The sequence below is a fragment of the Gossypium arboreum genome, chromosome 1, assembly GCF_025698485.1.
Source record: "Gossypium arboreum isolate Shixiya-1 chromosome 1, ASM2569848v2, whole genome shotgun sequence".
NCBI classification, from domain to species: domain Eukaryota; kingdom Viridiplantae; phylum Streptophyta; class Magnoliopsida; order Malvales; family Malvaceae; genus Gossypium; species Gossypium arboreum.
Window position 1 is genome coordinate 111,910,775 of NC_069070.1, and position 22,465 is coordinate 111,933,239.

At 29.8% G+C, this 22,465-nt stretch overlaps 1 long non-coding RNA gene across 1 annotated transcript; it reads right to left on the bottom strand.

Moving 5' to 3' along the window:
- Positions 1 to 13,653: 13,653 nt before the first annotated feature.
- Positions 13,654 to 14,644, bottom strand: LOC128295189 (uncharacterized). The gene is made up of 2 exons (XR_008285527.1): positions 14,600 to 14,644; positions 13,654 to 13,911 (listed from the first exon to the last, which is right to left on the bottom strand). It is a non-coding gene; the product is annotated as an uncharacterized LOC128295189 (long non-coding RNA).
- Positions 14,645 to 22,465: the final 7,821 nt, after the last annotated feature.

A 22,465-nucleotide genomic window follows, 5' to 3' on the forward strand; every position in this document is an offset into this window, starting at 1 on the left:
TTTAATATGCTGTTTGGAATCTATTGATTCATAAAAGAGCTAGTCGAATGTGTTTGAGCATAGAAATATTATATTTGAGTTTAATTCGACAGAGTTATATCATTTAAAAGTTTGTATGATCTATATGGAATATATGGAGTTTTTGTTATACGAATTGTGTCCGAGACAGCATTATAATAGGGATATTCGGGCTTTCAGCCTAGCAAGCTTTATGCTGGTGAATGTAATCGGGCTTTATGCCTAACAGGTTATTGCCGGTGAATAATATCAGACTTTGAGTCTAGCAGGCCTTGTGCCAGTGTGTGATTTAGGCTTATGCCTAGCAGGTTTTATATCGGTGATTTATTTTCAAGCCTATGCTTATAAGATTACGAGTTGATGTGGAAATTGATCAAGTAAATTGAGCTAAATGATCTTGTATTTATTCGGCCACATAGGTAAGTACATATGTAACGTTATATTGAATCTTGAATATTTGACCATGAAGGTATGCACAAAAGTGATATTATATTTGAATTTGTATATTCAGCCATATGAGTAAGTACTTAGGTGATGTTAAATTTGATCTTGCATATTTGGCCATATAGGTATGCACATTTGTGATATTATCTTTGATTCTCTATAATCGACTAAATGAGTGATGTTGGCTTATAAAGTTGAGTTTGATTCACGAGTATATATATATATATATTTGAATGTAAACATATTTGAGATAATGTTATTTTGAGAATGAAAAGTTGAATAACATTATGCTAAATGTGAATTGTTGGCATTCGGCCAAGGTAACCCTTTTGTGTAAAAGTATAAGTTAGAAATAAATAAAAGAGATGATATGATCGAGATAATGTACAACATCAATGTTTTAATTTGGTTAATTTTTAATGTTTGATTATTATTTTAAATGTTAAAATTGCTTATGACTTATTAAGCTAAGTTAGCTTACTCTGTGTGTGTCTTTGTTATTCTGTTTTATAGATTTTGTTGTAAGTTACGAGCTCGGGGATCGTCAGAAAAGTCATCCACGCTATCGCCAACCTTTGGTACTTTTAAAAGTCTATTTTCAAACTTATGGCATGTATAGGCTAATATGTATTTTGTTCGCCCTTGAATATGTATAACTTTAGCCATGCGAAAATGGCTTAATTTTCATGATAGATTCGTTCATAATTGGATATGGTTTGAGCTTACTTTTAGTTGATGTGTTATAAATTATATGTGAATGAAGTATGTGATATATGTGGTATGTTTTAAAATGGTTAATTGATGTTAGTAAATTTGAAAGTGGATTGATGTAATGATCACTATATATATATAGATTTCATGATATAATTATTTGTTCGGTTTAGGTTTTAGTTTGAGTAAAATATATTTGAATAATGAGTTTAGAAAATGTAATTTATAAGATGTTTATACATGTTTTCATATGTGAATATATATTTGTTAATGAAAATGTGATTATTCGAAAGGTATAGATTCGGTTGAATTTTGAGGTATGATTTGTAAATGCAATATGATAAATAAAGTATGTTTATTATTTAATTAGTTATATGCTTAATATAATTATGAGTATGACTTATATGAATAAGTGAATGTTTGGAATTTTGTTTTTGTTCAAGAATACCGTGACCCTAGTCCGTGACGGCATACGAGTTAGGGGTGTTACATTCCATGTATTTTAATTTGGGGAAGATGATGAAATAAAATGATATTAGTTTATTATCATCTTTAAATATTTCAATTTTCAATTTAGTCATTTTCTTTATTTAAATTTCCATGAATGATTCATCAAACTTATCCACTAACTCCTCTTAATGGTCTATTTTCCATATAAGGACCTCCAATTTTGAATTCCATAGCTATTTGATCCTTTTAGCTACTAGAATTCAACTATTACATTTTATGCAATTTCGTCATTTTATTAATTAAACATATAACCGGTAAAATTTTCTTAACAAAATTTTTATACGATATTCCTAACATACTGTAGGCCATAAAATAATATTAAAATAAATTTTCTTTCGGACTCGAATTTGTGGTCCCAAAACCACTATTCTGATTTCATTGAAAGCAGGCTGTTACAGTATGTCGTTTGGGAAAGCCCAGTCACGATACAATAGTGGAATGACTTCGTGACTAAATGAGTTTATAATTAATATGCAAAAATCTAGAACTTAATTATAAATCATTTAAGTCTCAACTATATATATCCAATCGGTCCCTTCGCTAGCTCGTTAAATGAATTGTGTGTTTGAATAAAAATGAACAAAATGAATAGGAAAAGAGAAATGAGAAACATTAAAAAAGGATTATGGTTTTCTCCAAAATGGAGAGATGGAATCATTTGGAATGAATTTAGGTTTTCAAAAGTGGAAATGGAAATGAAAATGATTCATTTGCAATCCTATATGGATTACTTAAAAAATGATTAAAAGAATGACTTTCTATTTTTGGACTGTTTTGAAGCCAAAAAATGAAAATAAATCATTCGGTCATAGTGAACATGTTGAGTTGTGAAATATTGAACATATACTCTGAAAATTTTATTTGGGGCAAAATCGTCAAAGTTTTACCATGAATGAAATCGTCAAAATTTTGTTGGAGGTAAAAAAGAGATGAGAAAATTATTTTGTATATTAATATTAAAGTTTATGTTGAGAAATAGAAAAATGAAATCAGGTTGGATAACATTACAAAATACTTGGTCAAAAAGGCTCAGGAAGTACTCGTAATTGGACTCGATATTAGAGAGGCCGAAAAACCCCTCATGAACATAAAGGGGGCGACAACCTTAGTAAGAATACTAGGGTGTCTCGTCCACCCTAATCCTATTCTAAGTAGGATGTTATTTTTCTATTTGAAATAAACCATTACAACTCAATAAGGGTTCTACCCTCTCTTCTTATAAATAAATGACACTGGTAGAGCTATTAACACAACTTTAAAATATTATTATTCTGTCAAAAAATAGAGAGAATTTATTTTCAACTATTACATATATTTTTCTGGAATAACAATTTTACCGGTTTCTATTAAGAACATAAAATTTTTTTTCACCCCAAAAGGAGAGAACTTTTTAGTTCTGTGTTTCGATTCAATTGATTCCTATAAGTATTTATAGACAAAAGTCCCATGTAAGATGGTGTTAACATATTGGACTTGCCATCTAGCCATCATTACAAAACGCATGGGAGGGATGTCTTCGATAAGACGAGGATGTCCGTGATAGGATAAATCACATCCTTCATTCTGACTTGATAAAATAAAATAGTTGAGCCCACGTGATGTTTGGTGACCAGCAACTTCATGTTCCCAATGAAGAGTAGGCCACTCGTTGCCTGGGCGGTCACTTCGGAAAGGTAATTATGCAGGTGGCCTCTTGCCTTACTGGTTGTAGCTTACTAGTTAGATGCCTTTTCAGCTCGCCACATGTCTTTGATACATATAGGATATAACAATTTACCCCTTTTGAGTTGAGAAGAATGTTACACAGTGGCCTTCTTCAATATGTTCCAATTTAATAACTCTTTTTTTTATAGGTTCCCCCAGATGGTGACTTTACTTTATAATAAACATCTTATACAAACATTTGAGATTCTGCCATAAATGTAGGAGTTGCGATAATGATGAACGATTGCGCTTCGGCGTACGTGCACCGAGGGTATGAATCAACACAAATACAATTAAAATATAACGGTGTACTACAAGTGTGACATGTCAGCTGTAATATTTTTAAGTGTTAGAATGGAGAACTTTGAGTATTCCAAGGATCAAACCATGAGAGTTTAGATGATATAGGTGATAAGGTGATTAATAAGGACAATGTATGCAAATAAGAAGTTTAGCTAACTTCAACAGTCACTAAACCAGGCATTAAATGATAATAGTATCAATACTCGTAAAAAAATATCGATACCTTTTATTGCAGATAAATTTAATGATCTAGTATTTTCATCCCAACAGCTCTATTCATGTTTCTAACAACCCCAATGGTTGGTTAGAGGGTCCAAATATCATTTTCCAAAGGTCCTACAATAACAAGAGAGATTACAAAGCAAAATGATCAATTAATACAACCTAAGTGTTTAATTCTTTCATACTTTTCTTGTACACACTTGAGAGCTTTTGTTCTTATTCTTTATCTCAAGTGTTCTTCATTGTAATTGTGCTTAATTGGCAAACATCTGATCCTTTAAGGGTTATTTCTTGTTTGCTTCTTTGTTATACTCTTTGAAAGGGTTGAGTCTTAAGGTTTGGGTAGAAACCTTACGGTAGTTGCAATATTAAGATTTTAGGTAGAAATCTTGTAACATCTCTAACCCCTCTCCGTCATCAGATTAGGATCACGAGCATTACTAATGAATCAAACAACTAATTCAATCATAATCAACATATAAACTAACTAATAACATTGTAATATGCAGGGGTAGGTCACAACAATCTAATACTTTCATGCTAGATTCTTATACATTCGAATAATAAATTTGTATTATAATTTTAAAAAAAAATCTAAAATATATATAAAAAATTGAAAAATTAAAAAATTAAAAATTTTATAAAATAATAATTTTGAAATCTAAATAAGTGATTAATGGTTCAAGTTTATCATACTAAAATATCTTATTATTATTATTATTATTATTATTATTATTATTATTATACTTCAAAACAATTTTCAAATATATATGGTTTCAAATTTATGTGCTCTAACATGGAAATAATTATATTGTAAAAAGATTTTAATTTGATATTATTAATTTTTCTAATTTAACTCAGACAATTTCACTCGATTCGACCGAATGATCACACTTAATTTGAGTTATTCAAAAATTCAAATAAGAAAAAGGTAAAACTACGTCGTTTTGATAAATGTTTACCTTATCTAAAGTTAAAAGTCAAAACTATCAAGTTAAAAGGCAAAACTACGTTGTTTTGATAAATGTTTACCCAGTAGTCTTACTTTCCTTCCCAAATCGCCCCACTTTCCCTTTTTTCCTTTACTCAAAATTAATCTAAAAGCTTGCATTTCATCTACTAGTTAAATAATCAGTCCATGTAAATGCAACATTAAATATAAATAATAAGATTCGTTAACTTGACTCAACTCGACTCGAAATTTTTTGACTCGATTCAAAAAATATTCAAATTGAGTTCGTTGCTAAAATAGGATTCGTCAACTCGACTAACTCAAAACTTTTTAACTCAATTTGACTCGACTCGATCGAATAGTCACCCCTAGTAAGGGTGCCACTTTGAGATTGAGAAGTCATGTTGTCCACACTGGCCGCGCCAATTATTGATACAACATACAACATGGTAAAAGTATGGGGGGAGAAAAGGGTGGTTGCTAAAGCCGAAGGTTATGGGTAGTAGTAGAGAAGAGAAGGCAAAGACTTAGGGCTAAAAAAGTGTTGCTAGAGTGTAGGCTTAGTATTCTTGAAGAGTTTATCCTTTCTTCATCGTTCCTGGAGATATTTATAGACAAGAGTCTTGTGTAAGATGATGTTAACGTGTTTGACTTGCCATCTAGCCATCATTACGGAGTGCGTAAGAGGGATGTCTTCGATTGTACAAAGATGTTTGTGATAGGACAGAACCTGTCCTTTATTCTAACATGATGAGATAAAGCAGTTGAACCCATGTAATGTTTGGTGACTAAAAACTTTTTGTTCCCACTGAAAAATAGGTAACTTATTGTAACGCCCCCTTTACCCGAGAACGTCGCCGGAGTCGAGCACGAGGCATTACTAAACTTATTTGAGCACTTAAACAATTCAAACAATTTATATCACACTTTCCAGACAAGCTGTCCAACTGTGTCATAGTTGCTAAATAATTCATATCTCGAGTTATAAAACTCGAAATCCAAATCCGTAAATTTTCTCTGAATTTATACTCATATATCTACTTACCAATTTTTTCTAGAATTTTGGTCAAGCCAATTAGTACAGTTTATTATTTAAAATCTCCCCTGTTTCAGGGTTTGACTACTCTAACCTTTGTGTGTTACGAATCAGATATCTCTCTGTACAGAGCTTCAATGACTATGCCGTTTGTCTCTAATAAAACTAGACTCAATAAGGAATCTTTACATATAAAGTATGACTTCTAATTATCTTTGTAAAATTTATGGTGAATTTCCAAAGTCAGAACAGGGGATCCAGAAATTGCTCTGGCCCTGTTTCACAAAAATTTAAACATCTCTTAAAATATAGCTCATATACCTGTTTTGCTTCTTCCATATGAAAATAGACTCATCGATATTCGATTCCATAATTTATTAATTATTTAATTCCATTTCTACTATTTTTAGTGATTTTTCAAAGTCAAACTACTGCTACTTACCGAAAACTATTTTAGTACAAATATTGTTAACTAGTTTATAACATCTTTACTTCAATTCATTCAAACTCTATACATGCCATATAAATCTTCAAACATAAAACAAAAGCTACCGAATTGATCTGGATAGTGTGCTTTGTTGTGTTGATCCGATCTACCCACTTCACTTCAAGTCAATCTACATAAAATATTAAACACACACAAGTAAGCTTATTGAAGCTTAGTAAGTTCATAGGTTAAAAGTAATGCTTACCAAACATAATATTTCCAAACAATACCAAAACATTTACTAAAGTTTCCTGCGATTCACAACCATTGTTATAATAATTCACATAGTTGAGCTCAACAAGAATAACTATTCAATCTCTTTCATTTGGATCACTTCTCTTTATTTCTTATAATCAAATTAGGAAACGGCTTACGAAATTGAGTACGTCGTTGCTCAATGCCACGATTCACAACTCAGTATGGTTTTCCTCATTGAAATACCATACCTACATTTTTTAACTCGGTATGGGAAATGCCATACCTACATTTCTTAACTCAAGATGGATTTGATAATACCATACCTACATTTCACAGCTCAGTATGGATAATACCATACCTACATTTCACAACTCAGTATGGATGATACCATACCTACATTTCACACTTTGCCATGGAACAACCATGGTCTTATCCGTCAATTCATCACACGTCACGATACGAACGTACTCAATCTCGCTTTTTCTAATTTGCATTTCCACATTTATTCTTTCATTAACAAAATCTACACAATCCCACAACAAATTCGTATATAATAACACATTATATACTTCAATCATTCACAAATAAACATCTAATTTCAACCATATGAACTTACCCGGCTAATTTGTAGAAGATATTGAAATTTTGGGACTATTCCGCAACTTTTTCTTTTCCTCGTTCTTCTTTGGATTCTTGATCTATAATATAAAATATTTCTACTCATTAGCATTTATTTGATTTCTATTTCACTTCACAATTTATGCTGTTCAAATTTCGAAATTGCACTTTTACCCCAAAATTTACAGCTTTTCACAATTTAGTCCCTACTCAATTCACCCATCAATTGAACTAATTTTTCTCAATTAACACTTTATTTTATCATTATAAACTATTTCAAAACCTTTTATATTCTGAATTTCAACAGCAACCTTCAATTCACAACTTTTTCACAATTAGGTCCTAAATATCATTTCCTATCAAAATCACTTAATAAAACCACCTTAATATTAAATTAGAACTTAAATTTCATAATAATTCATCATAAAATTCCCTTATCCATCCAGGGTAACTTCCAATTTCACCCATAAAATCAAAAACTAATGAATTCTACAAGTGGACCTAATTGTAAAAGTCATAAAAACATAAAATTATCAAGAAAAAGCAAGAATTAGACTCACATGATGTAAAAATATGAAAACCAGCTTTCTCCAGACCTTCTATGGCGTTTTGGCTGAGAAATTATGAAGAAAATGTCTAGATTTTTCAATTACATCATTATTTAACTATTAACTTTTATCTATTTCCAATTTTGCCCTTGTTCACATTGTTTTCTTGCTTATTTCATACCCAAACCGTCCAGCCATTAACCTTTGGGTCTAATTGCTCTTTAAATCCATCTTTTAAATACTTAAGCTATTTACTCACAATTTAACAAATTTTGTGCTATTTTCAATTTAATCCTTTTCAATTAATTAGCCATCCAAACGTTAAAATTTTCTAACTAAACTTTAATACTAACTCAATGACACTCCATAAATATTTATAAAAATATTTATAGCTCGATTTTCAACTTTGAGGTCTCGATACCTCATTTTTGACCCGCTTGACCTAATAAATTCTTTTAATTCACTAATTTCACCATTTCACAAATTCTTCTAAATTCTTACTTGACTCATAAATATTAAATTACTATCTTGTTCAATCTTATTTGTCGAATTTAGTGATCTCAAATCACCATTTCCGACACCATTGAAAATTAGGTAGTTATAACTCTCCCCCTTTAAAAATTTCGTCCTCGAAATTTGTTACCAAAAATAGATTCGGATCTTGTGATCTTATTGACTCCTCTGTTTCCCAGTTGCCTCCTCCATACCATGTCGATGCCATAATACTTTAACCAATGGTACTCTTTTGTTCCGCAATTCCTTAACTTCACGAGCCAAAATCTTCACCGGTTCTTCCGAATAAGTCATATCTGGTTGAAGCTCAATTTCAGATGGGAATTACGTGTGAAGGATCGACCTATACTTGCCTTAGCATAGACACATGAAACACATTATGAATCTTCTCAAGTTCCGGAGGTAAAGCCAAACGATAAGCCACAGGACCAACCCTTTCCACAATTTCATATGGCCCTATGAATCTCGGACTTAATTTTCCTTTTTACCAAATCGTAACACCCTTTTCCATGGTGAAACTTTTAAAATACTCGATCACCCACTTGCATATTCTATGTCTCTTCGTTTAAATCCGCATATGACTTCGACGATCTGAAGCAGCTTTTAGACTATCTCGAATAATCCGGACTTTCTCTTCGGTTTCTCGAATCAAATCAACCCCAACTATTTTTTATTCACTCAATTCAGACCAACACAATGGAGTCTTGCATTTTCTACCATAAAGAGCCTCAAATGGTGTCATTTTTATACTAGACTGATAGCTATTGTTGTAAGCAAACTCAGCCAACGGTAAATACCTTTCCCAACTGTCACCAAACTCGAGTATACAACATCTTAACATATCTTCTAAAATTTGAATCACTCGCTCTGACTGTCCATCTGTTTGAGGATGAAATGTCAGTACTAAAATCCAATCGGTGCCTAAGGCTTCTTGCAATTTATTCCAAAATCTTGAAGTAAACCTCGGATCCCGGTCTGAAATGATAGATATTGGAACTCCATGTAGTCTCACAATCTCTGACACATACAATTCTGCTAACTTATTAAGTGAAAAATCTATTCTGACTGGAATAAAGTGTCTTGACTTTGTCAATCTATCAACAATCACCCATATCGAATCTTTCTTTCTGAGTCACAGCAATCCGACACAAAATCCATTGAAATATGCTCCCACTTCCATTCAGGAATCATAATGGGTTGTAATAAACCCGTTGGCACTTGATGCTCGCTTTAACTTGCGGCAAATCAAACATTTTGCAATAAATTCGAAATTTCTCTTTTCATACCAGCCACCAATATGTCTTTTTCAGATCACCATACATTTTTGTACTACCGGATGAATAGAATACATACTATTATGTGCTTCGAAAGAATATCATTCTTTAAATCAATTATTGGGAACACAAATCCTATTATGATAGCGCAATATACCTTCATCATCAATATTGAACTCGAATCTAAATTATCCCGAACCATTTGTCGTTTCAAGACCAATTTTGGATCTTCATTCTGCAGCTTCGAATTTGTTGAAGAAACATTGGTTTTACCTTCAATTCTACTAATACAACACCTTCTTCATTAAGAGCCAAATGAGCATTCATTGCCGAAGTGCAAACAAGGATGACTTTCGACTCAAGGCATCAAGAACTACATTAGCTTTCCTCGGATGATAGTCAATAACCAAATCATAGTCTTTCAAAGAACTCTAACCACCGTCTCTCGTCTTAAGTTCGGTTCCTTCGAGTCATTAAGTATTTCAAACTTTTGTGATCCGTATACATATAACACTTCTCACCATATAAATAGTGTCTCCAAATTTTTAAGGCAAAAACAATTGCATTTAACTCAAGATCATGTGTAGGGTAATTCTTTTCATGTGGTTTTAATTACCGTGAAGCATAAGCCACTACCTTTCCCGATCGCATTAACACACAACCCAAACCACTTAAAGATGCATCATCAGACACAACATACGGTATACTGATTCGGTTGAGTTAAGACCGAGCTTCATAACATTTTCTTTAATCGATCAAAGCTCACGACATTCATCGACCACATAAACTCAACATTCTTCCGTAATAAACGAGTCATTGGTGAAGCAATCATGGAAAAATTCTTTACAAAACGGCGATAGTATCCTCGCTAATCCCGAAAACTTCGCACTTCGCTTACATTCTTCGGTGTTTTCCAATTCAAGACTCCAAAACTTTACTTGGATCCACACGAATTCCTTCACCGATATAATATGACCCAAATCCAACCTCATGAAGCCAAAACTCACATTTACTAAATTTCGCATATAACTGTTTTTCTCTCAAAGTCGTAGTACAATTCTCAAGTCTTTGTGCATGTTCGGATTCTGTCTTTGAATAGACCAATATGTCATCAATAAATACCACCACAAATCTATCCAAATAAGACTGAAAATTGATTCATTAAATCCATAAATGCAGCAGGGTATTCGTTAAACCAAAAGGCATTACCAAAAATTCGTAGTGACCATACCGAGTTCAAAAGCGCCTTTGGCACATCACACTCTTTAACCTTCAAATGATAATACCCGGATCTAAGGTCTATTTTGAGAACACTGCAAAGACCTTTCGCTTGATCAAACAAATCATCGATACGAGGTAATGGATATTTATTTTAATTGTTACCTTATTCAACCGCTCGTAATCAATACACAATCGCAACGAACCATCTTTCTTTTTCAAAATAAGACAAAGCGCCCCAAGGTGATGTACTCGATCCGATGAACCCTTTATCCAATAACTCTTGCAACTGTGTCTTCAACTCTTTTAACTCACCGGTGCCATTCTATACGGTGTTATTGATATTGAGCTGCATGGAATTACATCAATTGTGAATTCAACCTCACGATCCGGGGTAAACCGTAATTCCTCGAAACACATCAAGAAACTCATTAACAATCGACAATTGTTCCATCTTCAATTCGAACCCGAATATCAAGAATATAAGCTAGAAATGCTTTATTACCTTTCCGAATCAATTTTCGAGTAAAAGGTGAAATAATCCGACATCATTCTTTTTATCCCCAAACTCAATGAAACTATTTCCCCTGTCTGACATTTTAAATCAATCCGTTTTTCTCTACAATTCACTATGGCATCGTGTTCAATCAACCAATCCATTCCAAGAATAACATCAAATTCTCGGAAAGGTAACAACATTAAATCAGCAGAGAATTCACGACCTTGTATTTTCAAAGTGGACAATTCGACATATTAAATTAACCAATACACTTTGCCCTAGTGGATTAGTGACTTGCAATTCAAGGTCAGTGGACTCAACAGTCATTTTCTTTTCGACACTAATGCAAATGTGCAAATATATGAATGTGTAGATCCGGGATCAATTAAAGCATACACGAATCATAAAAAGATAGAAATTACCACTATCACATCTGGAATGAAGCTTCTTCCTTGCGGATAGCATATGTACGCAGCAGTACTCTTGTCTCTGATCGGGTGCAGATCTCTCGTTCCCGAATGAACAGTCCCAAGAGCACTACTTTGACCTGAACGTTTACCTTTCCGAGGAGTATTTGCTTGCTTCTCCCTTGTTCTCTATCTTCTTTAATAATTGAGGACATCCCGAATAAAATGATCAGTTCCACCACATTTATAGCAAGCTCTAGCTCTTCCCTACACTCACCAATATGAAATCTACCACAATTTTTACATCTAAGTCTCGAATATTTTGCACACTACTAACACTAGCTGCTGGTTTCTTAGTTACTCCGACATCTTGTTGAGTCGTTTTATCGTTATTCGATCATTCCGGATTATAACAGTCGACTGAATCATTTCGAACTTTTTGGCGAAAAAGTCGAAGTTGGTCTAGAGAAACTTCTTTGTATACCTCTTTACCTCTTCTTTCTCTTTGCATCTTTCTCATTATACACTTCTTCCATCTTTTGAGCTCGATCGACATGTAATCACAAATTCTAATCTCTGTACCTCCAATCATCATTCGATTTCATCATTAAGCCCTTCTTCAAGTCTAATGCACATTTCTTCCTCTGTCGGTACAACATCCCGAGCATATCTCTTGAGATACACAAATTCTCTTTCATATTCGGCCACTGTTTTATTCCCTTGTCGAAGATCAAGAAATTCTCTCTTCTTCTTATCTAAATATCTCTTTCCCACATACTTCTTCTTAAATTCGTTTTGGAAGAATTCCTAGGTAAGTTTATCTGCAGGTACCACTGCCTCAATGGTTTCCCACCAATTATACGCTTCTTCTTTCAATAGCGAAACTGCACATCCCAAATAGTCCTCCGGAGAACACATCATCTGCTTAAAACTCTCTCCAAACTCTTTAACCAATACTCGCTTTAACCGGATCATCGTCCGATCTCCTCGAAATTCTTCACTCCAAACTTTCCGAGTTTTTCAATTGGTGTTCTTTTGCTAGATTTATCTATTAAAGGAGGAGCAACCGGGTTGTAACTGGTGGTACAAAGAGGGGAGGAGGAGGTTGTTGTGCTGACTTCTTCCTTGTATTGTTTCATGATTCCACCGATTCATTAATCCGTAAATCATATTTTTAAGTTCTTCCTCTCTCATCAAAGAAATCGGGACATTACCACTTGTTCCCCTTTCGTAAGTCTCAGATTCTACTATTAACTTCCTCTTCCGACTAGCACCATCGGGTCTATCGACATCTTTACAATCTATAACAAAATTAGTAATTAGATCGGATCATTCACATCACACTATCACAGATTTATATGGCATGTATTTTTAAACACTTTACACATCAAATTCGCTTCGAGAATCGACTAAACCAGGCTCGATACCAATAAATGTAACGCCCTTTACCCGAGACCGTCACGAGTCGAGCACGAGGCATTACTAAACTTATTTGAGCACTTAAACAATTCAAACAATTTATATCACACTTTCTGACAAAGCTGTCCAACTGTGTCATAGTTGCTAAATAATTCATATCTCGAGTTATGAAATCCAAATCCGTAAATTTTCTCTAAATTTATACTCATATATCTACTTACCAATTTTTTCTAGAATTTTTGTCAAGCCAATTAGTACAGTTTATTATTTAAAATCTCCCCTGTTTCAGGGTTTGACTACTCTGACCTTTGTGTATTACGAATCAGATATCTCTCTGTACAGAGCTTCAATGACTATGCCGTTTGTCTCTAATAAAACTAGACTCAATAAGGAATCTTTACATATAAAGTATGACTTCTAATTATCTTTGTAAAATTTATGGTGAATTTCCAAAGTCAGAATAGGGGATCCAGAAATTGCTCTGGCCCTGTTTCACAAAAATATAAACATCTCATAAAATATAGCTCATATACCTGTTTTGCTTCTTCCATATGAAAATAGACTCATCGAGATTCGATTCCATAATTTATTAATTATTTAATTCCATTTCTACTATTTTTAGTGATTTTTCAAAGTCAAACTACTGCTACTTACCGAAAACTATTTTAGTACAAATATTGTTAACTAGTTTATAACATCTTTACTTCAATTCATTCAAACTCTATACATGCCATATAAATCTTCAAACATAAAACAAAAGCTACCGGAATTGATCTGGATAGTGTGCTTTGTTGTGTTGATCCGATCTACCCACTTCACTTCAAGTCAATCTACATAAAATATTAAACACACACAAGTAAGCTTATTGAAGCTTAGTAAGTTCATAGGTTAAAAGTAATGCTTACCAAACATAATATTTCCAAACAATACCAAAACATTTACTAAAGTTTCTGCGATTCACAACCATTGTTATAATAATTCACATAGTTGAGCTCAACAAGAATAACTACTCAATCTCTTTCATTTGGATCACTTCTCTTTATTTCTTATAATCAAATTAGGAAACGGCTTACGAAATTGAGTACGTCGTTGCTCAATGCCACGATTCACAACTCAGTATGGTTTTCCTCATTGAAATACCATACCTACATTTTTTAACTCGTTATGGGAAATGCCATACCTACATTTCTTAACTCAAGATGGATTTGATAATACCATACCTACATTTCACATTTCAAGATGGATAATACCATACCTACATTTCACAACTCAGTATGGATGATACCATACCTACATTTCACACTTTTCCATGGAACAACCATGGTCTTATCCAATCAATTCATCACACGTCACGATACTGAACGTACTCAATCCTGCGTTTTTCCTAATTTGCATTTCCACATTTATTCTTTCATTAACAAAATCTACACAATCCCACAACAAATTCAGTATATAATAACACATTATATACTTCAATCATTCACAAATAAACATCTAATTTCAACCATATGAACTTACCCGGCTAATTTGTAGAAGATATTGAAATTTTGGGACTATTCGCAACTTTTTCTTTTCCTCGTTCTTCTTTGGATTCTTGATCTATAATATAAAATATTTCTACTCATTAGCATTTATTTGATTTCTATTTCACTTCACAATTTATGCTGTTCAAATTTCGAAATTGCACTTTTACCCCAAAATTTACAGCTTTCACAATTTAGTCCCTACTCAATTCATCCATCAATTGAACTAATTTTTCTCAATTAACACTTTATTTTATCATTATAAACTATTTCAAAACCTTTTATATTCTGAATTTCAACAGCAACCTTCAATTCACAACTTTTTCATAATTAGGTCCTAAATATCATTTCCTATCAAAATCACTTAATAAAACCACCTTAATATTAAATTAGAACTTAAATTTCATAATAATTCATCATAAAATTCCTTATCCATCCAGGGTAACTTCCAATTTCACCCATAAAATCAAAAACTAATGAATTCTACAAGTGGACCTAATTGTAAAAGTCATAAAAACATAAAAATTATCAAGAAAAAGCAAGAATTAGACTCACATGATGTAAAAATATGAAAACCAGCTTTCTCCAGACCTTCTATGGCGTTTTGGCTGAGAAATTATGAAGAAAATGTCTAGATTTTTCAATTACATCATTATTTAACTATTAACTTTTATCTATTTCCAATTTTGCCCTTGTTCACATTGTTTTCTTGCTTATTTCATACCCAAACCGTCCAGCCATTAACCTTTGGGTCTAATTGCTCTTTAAATCCATCTTTTAAATACTTAAGCTATTTACTCACAATTTAACAAATTTTGTGCTATTTTCAATTTAATCCTTTTCAATTAATTAGCCATCCAAACGTTAAAATTTTCTAACGAAACTTTAATACTAACTCAATGACACTCCATAAATATTTATAAAAATATTTATAGCTCGATTTTCAACTTTGAGGTCTCGATACCTCATTTTTGACCCGTTTGACCTAATAAATTCTTTTAATTCACTAATTTCACCATTTCACAAATTCTTCTAAATTCTTACTTGACTCATAAATATTAAATTACTATCTTGTTCAATCTTATTTGTCGAATTTAGTGATCTCAAATCACCATTTCCGATACCACTGAAAATTAGGCCGTTACACTTATTGCCTAGATGATCACTCCAGAAAGATGAGTAAGCAGGCGTCCTCTCGGATGAGGTATAACAAGAGTAATTATTTAATTTACTAGTGGTGAAGCTTTTGCTTTATAAACAGAGTAAAAAAAAATCATGATATGTACTTAATTATATTTTAGACCTTAAAAAGAAACAAATGAGACACAATTATATTTTAACACTGCTTTTAATATTAAAATCTCTATAATCAAAATATCACATAATAATCCTTTTAAAATATTAAATACAATAACTATTAATTTAATTCAAAATTTTTATTATAAAAAATAATTCAAAATTTGAACATATTAAATAAAGATGTTAATTTATTTAATCGAAGGAATGGCAACAGATTCAATAGAAGAAAATGGTGGAAGAATTGGGTTAGGGTTTTGAGTTTTTAACTCCTAATATCGAGTGGTTTCTTTTTTAATTACTTATTACATTAATAAATAATATAAATTTACATAAGTCAGGTCAGCAAAACAAATATATATAATATGCCACTTCAGATAAATTTATCTAGTCGGATTGCCACATGTACAAATTAACAGACACGTCAACAACATTTAACTAGGTTAAATTGAAGTTAATTTTTCAAAAAAGTTCGCGTATTTATACTTTTAAGCTTAATTTTTAAGAGTGAGTATTTGATCAAATCGAGTAAAAAAGATTTTGAGTTAATCATGTTGATGAGTACTGTTTTACCATTCTAACTCAATTCGAAACTATTTTTGAATCAAGTCAACTAAATTTGTTCGAGTTATATTTAAAAAAGTTAAACTAACCATATTAAAATCTCGATGATAATATGACTGAATTTTGAATTAAAGAGCATAAATACTATATATATTTGAATTCTCTTTTAAAAATATGTAAAAGAAAAGATAATATGCTAATCTTGATTTGATAATTATATTTTTAAGGCCTCAAATTTTGGTATGATAAACATTTTATATATTAAAGATTTTTTTATTTTTTATTTATATATTTTTAAAATTTCAGAAAATATTTTATAAATATTTTGAATTTTAAATTTTTAGACGAATCAATTTACATATTTTTAAAACTATTAAAGATCCAAAGGGTATTTATATTAATTTATTATTTGAGTTGTAAAATTCATGATTTTTCAAATCAAATAAAATTTTAATCACTCCTACTAAATTCAACCCTAAAACTTTCAAATTTTAACCTATCTTATTAACCCAGAATGCCTTTGACAATTTACTAATTAGAAGTTGTTTTTGACACATTTCTCTCTCTCCTTTTCTTTTTCCTGCTTAAGTGATAGTAGGGTTGTTCATAGTTCGTGTTGAGCTAAATTGAGGTTCGATTTTAAATTTTTAGATTTAAGCCTGATTTGGTCTAACTAGTTTAAATGATTTATTTTACTATTTAAAAATAATAATAAATATAAAAAGAATTTTTTTAAATAGAATAAATTGAAATAGGTAAATTTAACATTGAAAATTTAAATTTACGCTCAACTTAAAAGTGGGCTAATCTGATTGAGTAACCTGAAACTTGAACGCTTCTAACTAACAATTTTTCGTGTATCAACTTTCGTTTTCTTTTAAAGACTATATATATATATATATATAATATTATAGTGGATATTTTTTTAAGTTTCAATAAAATTAATTAATACAAGTATTGAACTGAATAACTATCTTAATTTAAAATAATGGAGTAATCAAAATAAATCCACTTCATGTCTAACATTATAACATGATTTATCCTATGATGTCCAGATTTGCAGATTGATGCTAAAATTGTGATTACTCGTACATAAAATAAGGGTGTTGCCAAAGCATATGAGAATCATAAATTGTTATCTAAGAGTGGATAACCAATAAATCATATGAGTGGCATAGCGTGAGGTAAGGCAAATATTCAATTCCCACAATTGATTGTTCTCACGCTAACTTAAACCCAACCCCATTTCCCTTTGCCTCCCTTTTTTGGTCGCATCCAATCCAAAGAGAGCATGTGATTTTTTGCACATCTGCCCTACTTCTCTCTAAACATATAGACCCACCATTTTTATTTGGAAAATAAGACTTCGGATGGATCATGCATTTTAAAAAATAATTCTCACTTTTAGATTTTTATTTTTCTTTTAATTTTGATGGGTTGAATTGGTCATGCATTTTTAAAAAAATATTTTATGCAATTTTAAATGTTAAAATTTATAAAAAGCAAAATTTTATATTTTCTTTGACATTTTATGTATTTTTTAATATTATGAGATTTTTAAATATTTTTATATTTTAAGAATTTTTACACTTTTATGATTTTTAAATTTCCCAATAATTTTTAAAATTTTAAGAAATTCTTACTTTTGACACATAGCAGTGTTTGATTAGCTGAGGTGTTTTTTTAATGGAAATGGTAGATGAAGTAACCAAATAGATAAAATGATAGTACAATGGGCAAAGAAATTAAAAAAAAAAAAAGTTACTGAAGTACCAAAATTTTAATTAATGCATAATAAAAGGCTAAAATAGATATACCTTCTAGTCTTTGAGGTCTTCCTCTATCAAGGAAGTTTCAAATTTTAGTTTTGCCCTTTGGCAATTTCTATGGGTTTTTTCCTTTTTTTAAAATGTGTATAGCCTAAGTAGGTTGGGCCTAAAAAAAAGTGATTTTGGTCCATTTTCATAGACTGAGGGACAACTTGTACCAACCTTGGTCCATCTTCAATTAAAGCGAAATGAGTTGACCTTCCCAATTCCGAAATTTAACTAGCTATACCCTTCACGCATGCTTTGTTAAAATTGTTCCTATTATAAGGTATTCTTGTACTTTTCATAAATTTAAATTTTAGTCCAAGTAATTTTATTTTAATAATTTAATCCCTTACATTTAAAATTTTAAAATTTAGGTCCAACTGTTAAAATTATTTTATTAATTCAAGTTTATTATAGTTCCATTTATTTAGCTATATGGCTACCAAGTAAGTATTTTTTTTATTTCAAAAGTAATACAAAAAATTTAATTAAAAATTTTAATAGTGTTAACAATTGGACTTGAATTTTAAATCTGAAAATTAAATGACCAAGTTTTTGAAAATAAAAGTATAAGGATTAAATTTTAAATTTGTGTAAAGTGTAGAAACTTATAGCGCATTTTAACCTAAAGTGTTTTGTTGTAGCGTTATTTATATTGATTTTCGTGATCTCATTGAAAAGAAAAAAAAAATTATTAGATTATTGCAAATTCTTGTGAAATATTATAAGCCCTAAAAATACAAGAAAATAAAAAAAAAACCTTACAAATCTTCATGACAGTGAGTTGATTTCTTGAACAACGATGGTCAAACAGCATCAACATCAAATGTTACAAATGTATGGTCAAAGAAATTGACTTTTTTTGTCATGACACGCAAGCATATTCCCATGTTTGACTTTATCCAAATCTCATTTCACCACTTGCAAGAATTTGGTTGGTTGGTTTGTGTACTTTATTATTATTATTATAAAATATTAAAAATTAATTGAAATACTTAAGTTAAAACTATAACATTAATTATATTTAAACATATCATATTGTGTTACATTCCCTGTGACCTAAGCTTACTAAAATTCATGCCTACAAATTTTTGTAAGATATAAAAAAAGAAAAAGCTGTCCACGTCACCCGTTTTGGGGCTCACCGGTCGCTGACATGGCATAGAACAAAGGGGAAAAAGAATGTGTGCACTCACTAGGTTTATATATTAAAGGTGAGAAATGAGAACACAACCTTCTTTGGCTTCCTTATTCCGGCTTTGCATTTCCCCATGTGACTCTTGAGAAATGTCATTTTCCTTTCTTTTGGTTTGACCAAAGAAAATGAATAATTATATATCAAATATCAATTTTAAAATCTAAACATAAATTCTCATATCTAAATTTAAATCTATATTTTTCAAAAAACTTATTTGATTAATGTGCTTAATTTTTTATTAGTTTTCACTAATTAAGTGGAAGTTGATGATAAAAATAACTTAGGGCTTAAGTTTTATAATTAATCTCACCCTAATAGTGGTGGATTTTGATCTGATTTCTATGTCAAATAATTAAAGATTTAGATGATGTAATTTAGAAGCGAATTTAGAAGATTAGTAGGGATCCTGTCTACTAAAATAGAAAATTACTATTTAGATATTTTAAAAATTTAAATTAATGAATATAAAATTATATTTTGATCTCCTAAAATTACATAATTTAATTTAATCTTTAAAAATTATAAAATATAATTTACTAAAAATTAAAATTTTATTTGACTTTCTAGCTTCGCTTCGATGTAATTATTAAAAATTATTTTATACCACAGGATGAAGTTGGTGGTGAATAAATTAAAGTGGAATTAAAAATGGGTCATATTTGGGGATGACCAAGTCTGTTGATACCGACTCAACAGTCAAGAGTAACAAATTAAAGTTATAAATTTGGGAAAACGCGTTGAATTTAAGGAAAACAAAATTCAAGAAATATTTGATTTTGATTTGTGATTCGGAATGAGTCTTATTACGAGTAAATTCTATTTAATTAGATTTATTTTAGTTTAATTGCTGTATCTTATTTTATAATATTTGATTCTAATAATAGTTATTTGTATATTTTTTTTCAGAAAAAGATTAATTTTATATTATTTAATTAAATGAAGAATAAAAGACTTGAGTGAGATACGTATCAAGAAAGGTCTTGAATGTGAAATAGGGAAGTTGCATGAACATGGAAAGTGACAAAATGCATGTATGATTAAATTAAAGTAGTTTAAGAAACTAATAAAAAATTAAGACAGTAATTAAGAGGCTTTTTAAGGATCATCATCACCATCATTAGTTGAATCAAACATTTGTGTAAAAAGGCTTTAAACCTTTTCTAGATACATGTTCTTGATCCATCATTATCTTGCTGATGTCAAAAGTAGGTTTAATTTTTTTTTTTATTTCTCTTTTAGTCTTATAACTAATAATTACACTTATAGACTTAAGAAACTTCACCCATCGATATATCAAATAGTAATTTTTAAATATTTTTATAACTAAATTTAAATAAAATGTTTTAATTAAATTACATGAATAATATATTTAATTGGAAATGGAATTACCTACTAACCATAGACCAAGTCCAAACAAGGATTATTATTATGATTTGATGCTGATATTGATAGGAGTATGGCAAAAGCATTGATATGAAAATCATATCATGATATTTTTGCTTTTATAAAGTTGGATCATGATTTAATTGGGAGGAACCAACCCTTCAAAGTTGGCTTTCAACTCCATGCATATGATCACATTTGACAAGTGATTATACCAAAATTAAGTTTTTTTTCTTTTTCTTTTACACGTTCTTTTTCCCTCATATCAATGTTTGAATTAAATCAAAATTAACTAGATAATTTACTCGTTTAATTTAAATATTAAATTTGATTTTAATATAAAATTTTTAAAATTAATTATCATATTTTAAAAATATTTAATATTATCAATATTTATGAATAAAAAATAATATGATTAAATTTAAAACTATCAAAAGAGATATTTATATTAAGATAGATGTATATTTATTAGTAGCTATAAGTAGATAAAATGGTTGAATTTAGAAGGTACAAGAAAATATATTAATTATCTTAATAGTGAATTTAAATTTAAGATAAATAAGTAAATAAATGAGTAAATTTAAAGCTAACAAAATCTATATATATATATATATATATATATATAGATTTTATAGTGATTTTCTCAATCATGCATTCTATAAAATGATTTTAATTTTTTTGTTAAAAATTTAAGATACTTATTGTTCATTCTCAATCCATAGATAAGAGGATAATGTATTTCAAATAAGACTTAAACTCATATCTTACTGTATTGACAATAATATTCATGATAGTCAAACTAAGATTGAATTAATTTTTAATGAAATTGTTATTGCTTATTAAATCTTTTTCTTTTCTTTTATATTTTTAGGATGTAATATATTTTTTTGTTTTTTACACTATGATGAATTTGTTTTTGTAATATATTTTTTGCATTGATATAATACTTGGAAGAGATAAATTAATCAAAAACTTTTTTGGTTCTAAATAAAATAAAATTTATTTTTATAAAAATTATTTATTTTTGAGTATTTATAAAATTTTACAAAAATTAGAGAAAAATCTTATTTTTATTACTAATACTTCTTTTCTTTATAATTTTACTTGCAATAAAATAATTTAAGTTTATTTATAATATCACTCATAAAATTAATAAAGAAATTTAATATATTTTAATTAATACTGATCACCATGAAAGAACTAATAATTATATTCCATTAAAGGTTATAAAATTTGTTATAAATTCTTAATCAATTCCATACTATAACTATTATTTGATTTAAAACAGTTTATATCTAATACAATCATTTGCCATTTGATTTAATAAAAAATTGATTGTTTTATAAAAAATCTGTTTTAACCTTAATTATATAATAATTATGTGTTTACGGAAAAATTAGAGATAGAAAATTACTAAAAATAATGAAAATTATATATGTATATGCGTTGTAAATTAATATATATATATATATATATATTTGACTGAAATTTATTAATATCATATTAATTAGTTTTGGTTATCTATAAAATTGAAAAACAAGTATAGATAAAAGGAATATAACATATAGATTGATTAGGTCATAATTTAATTTAGATTCGAAACTGT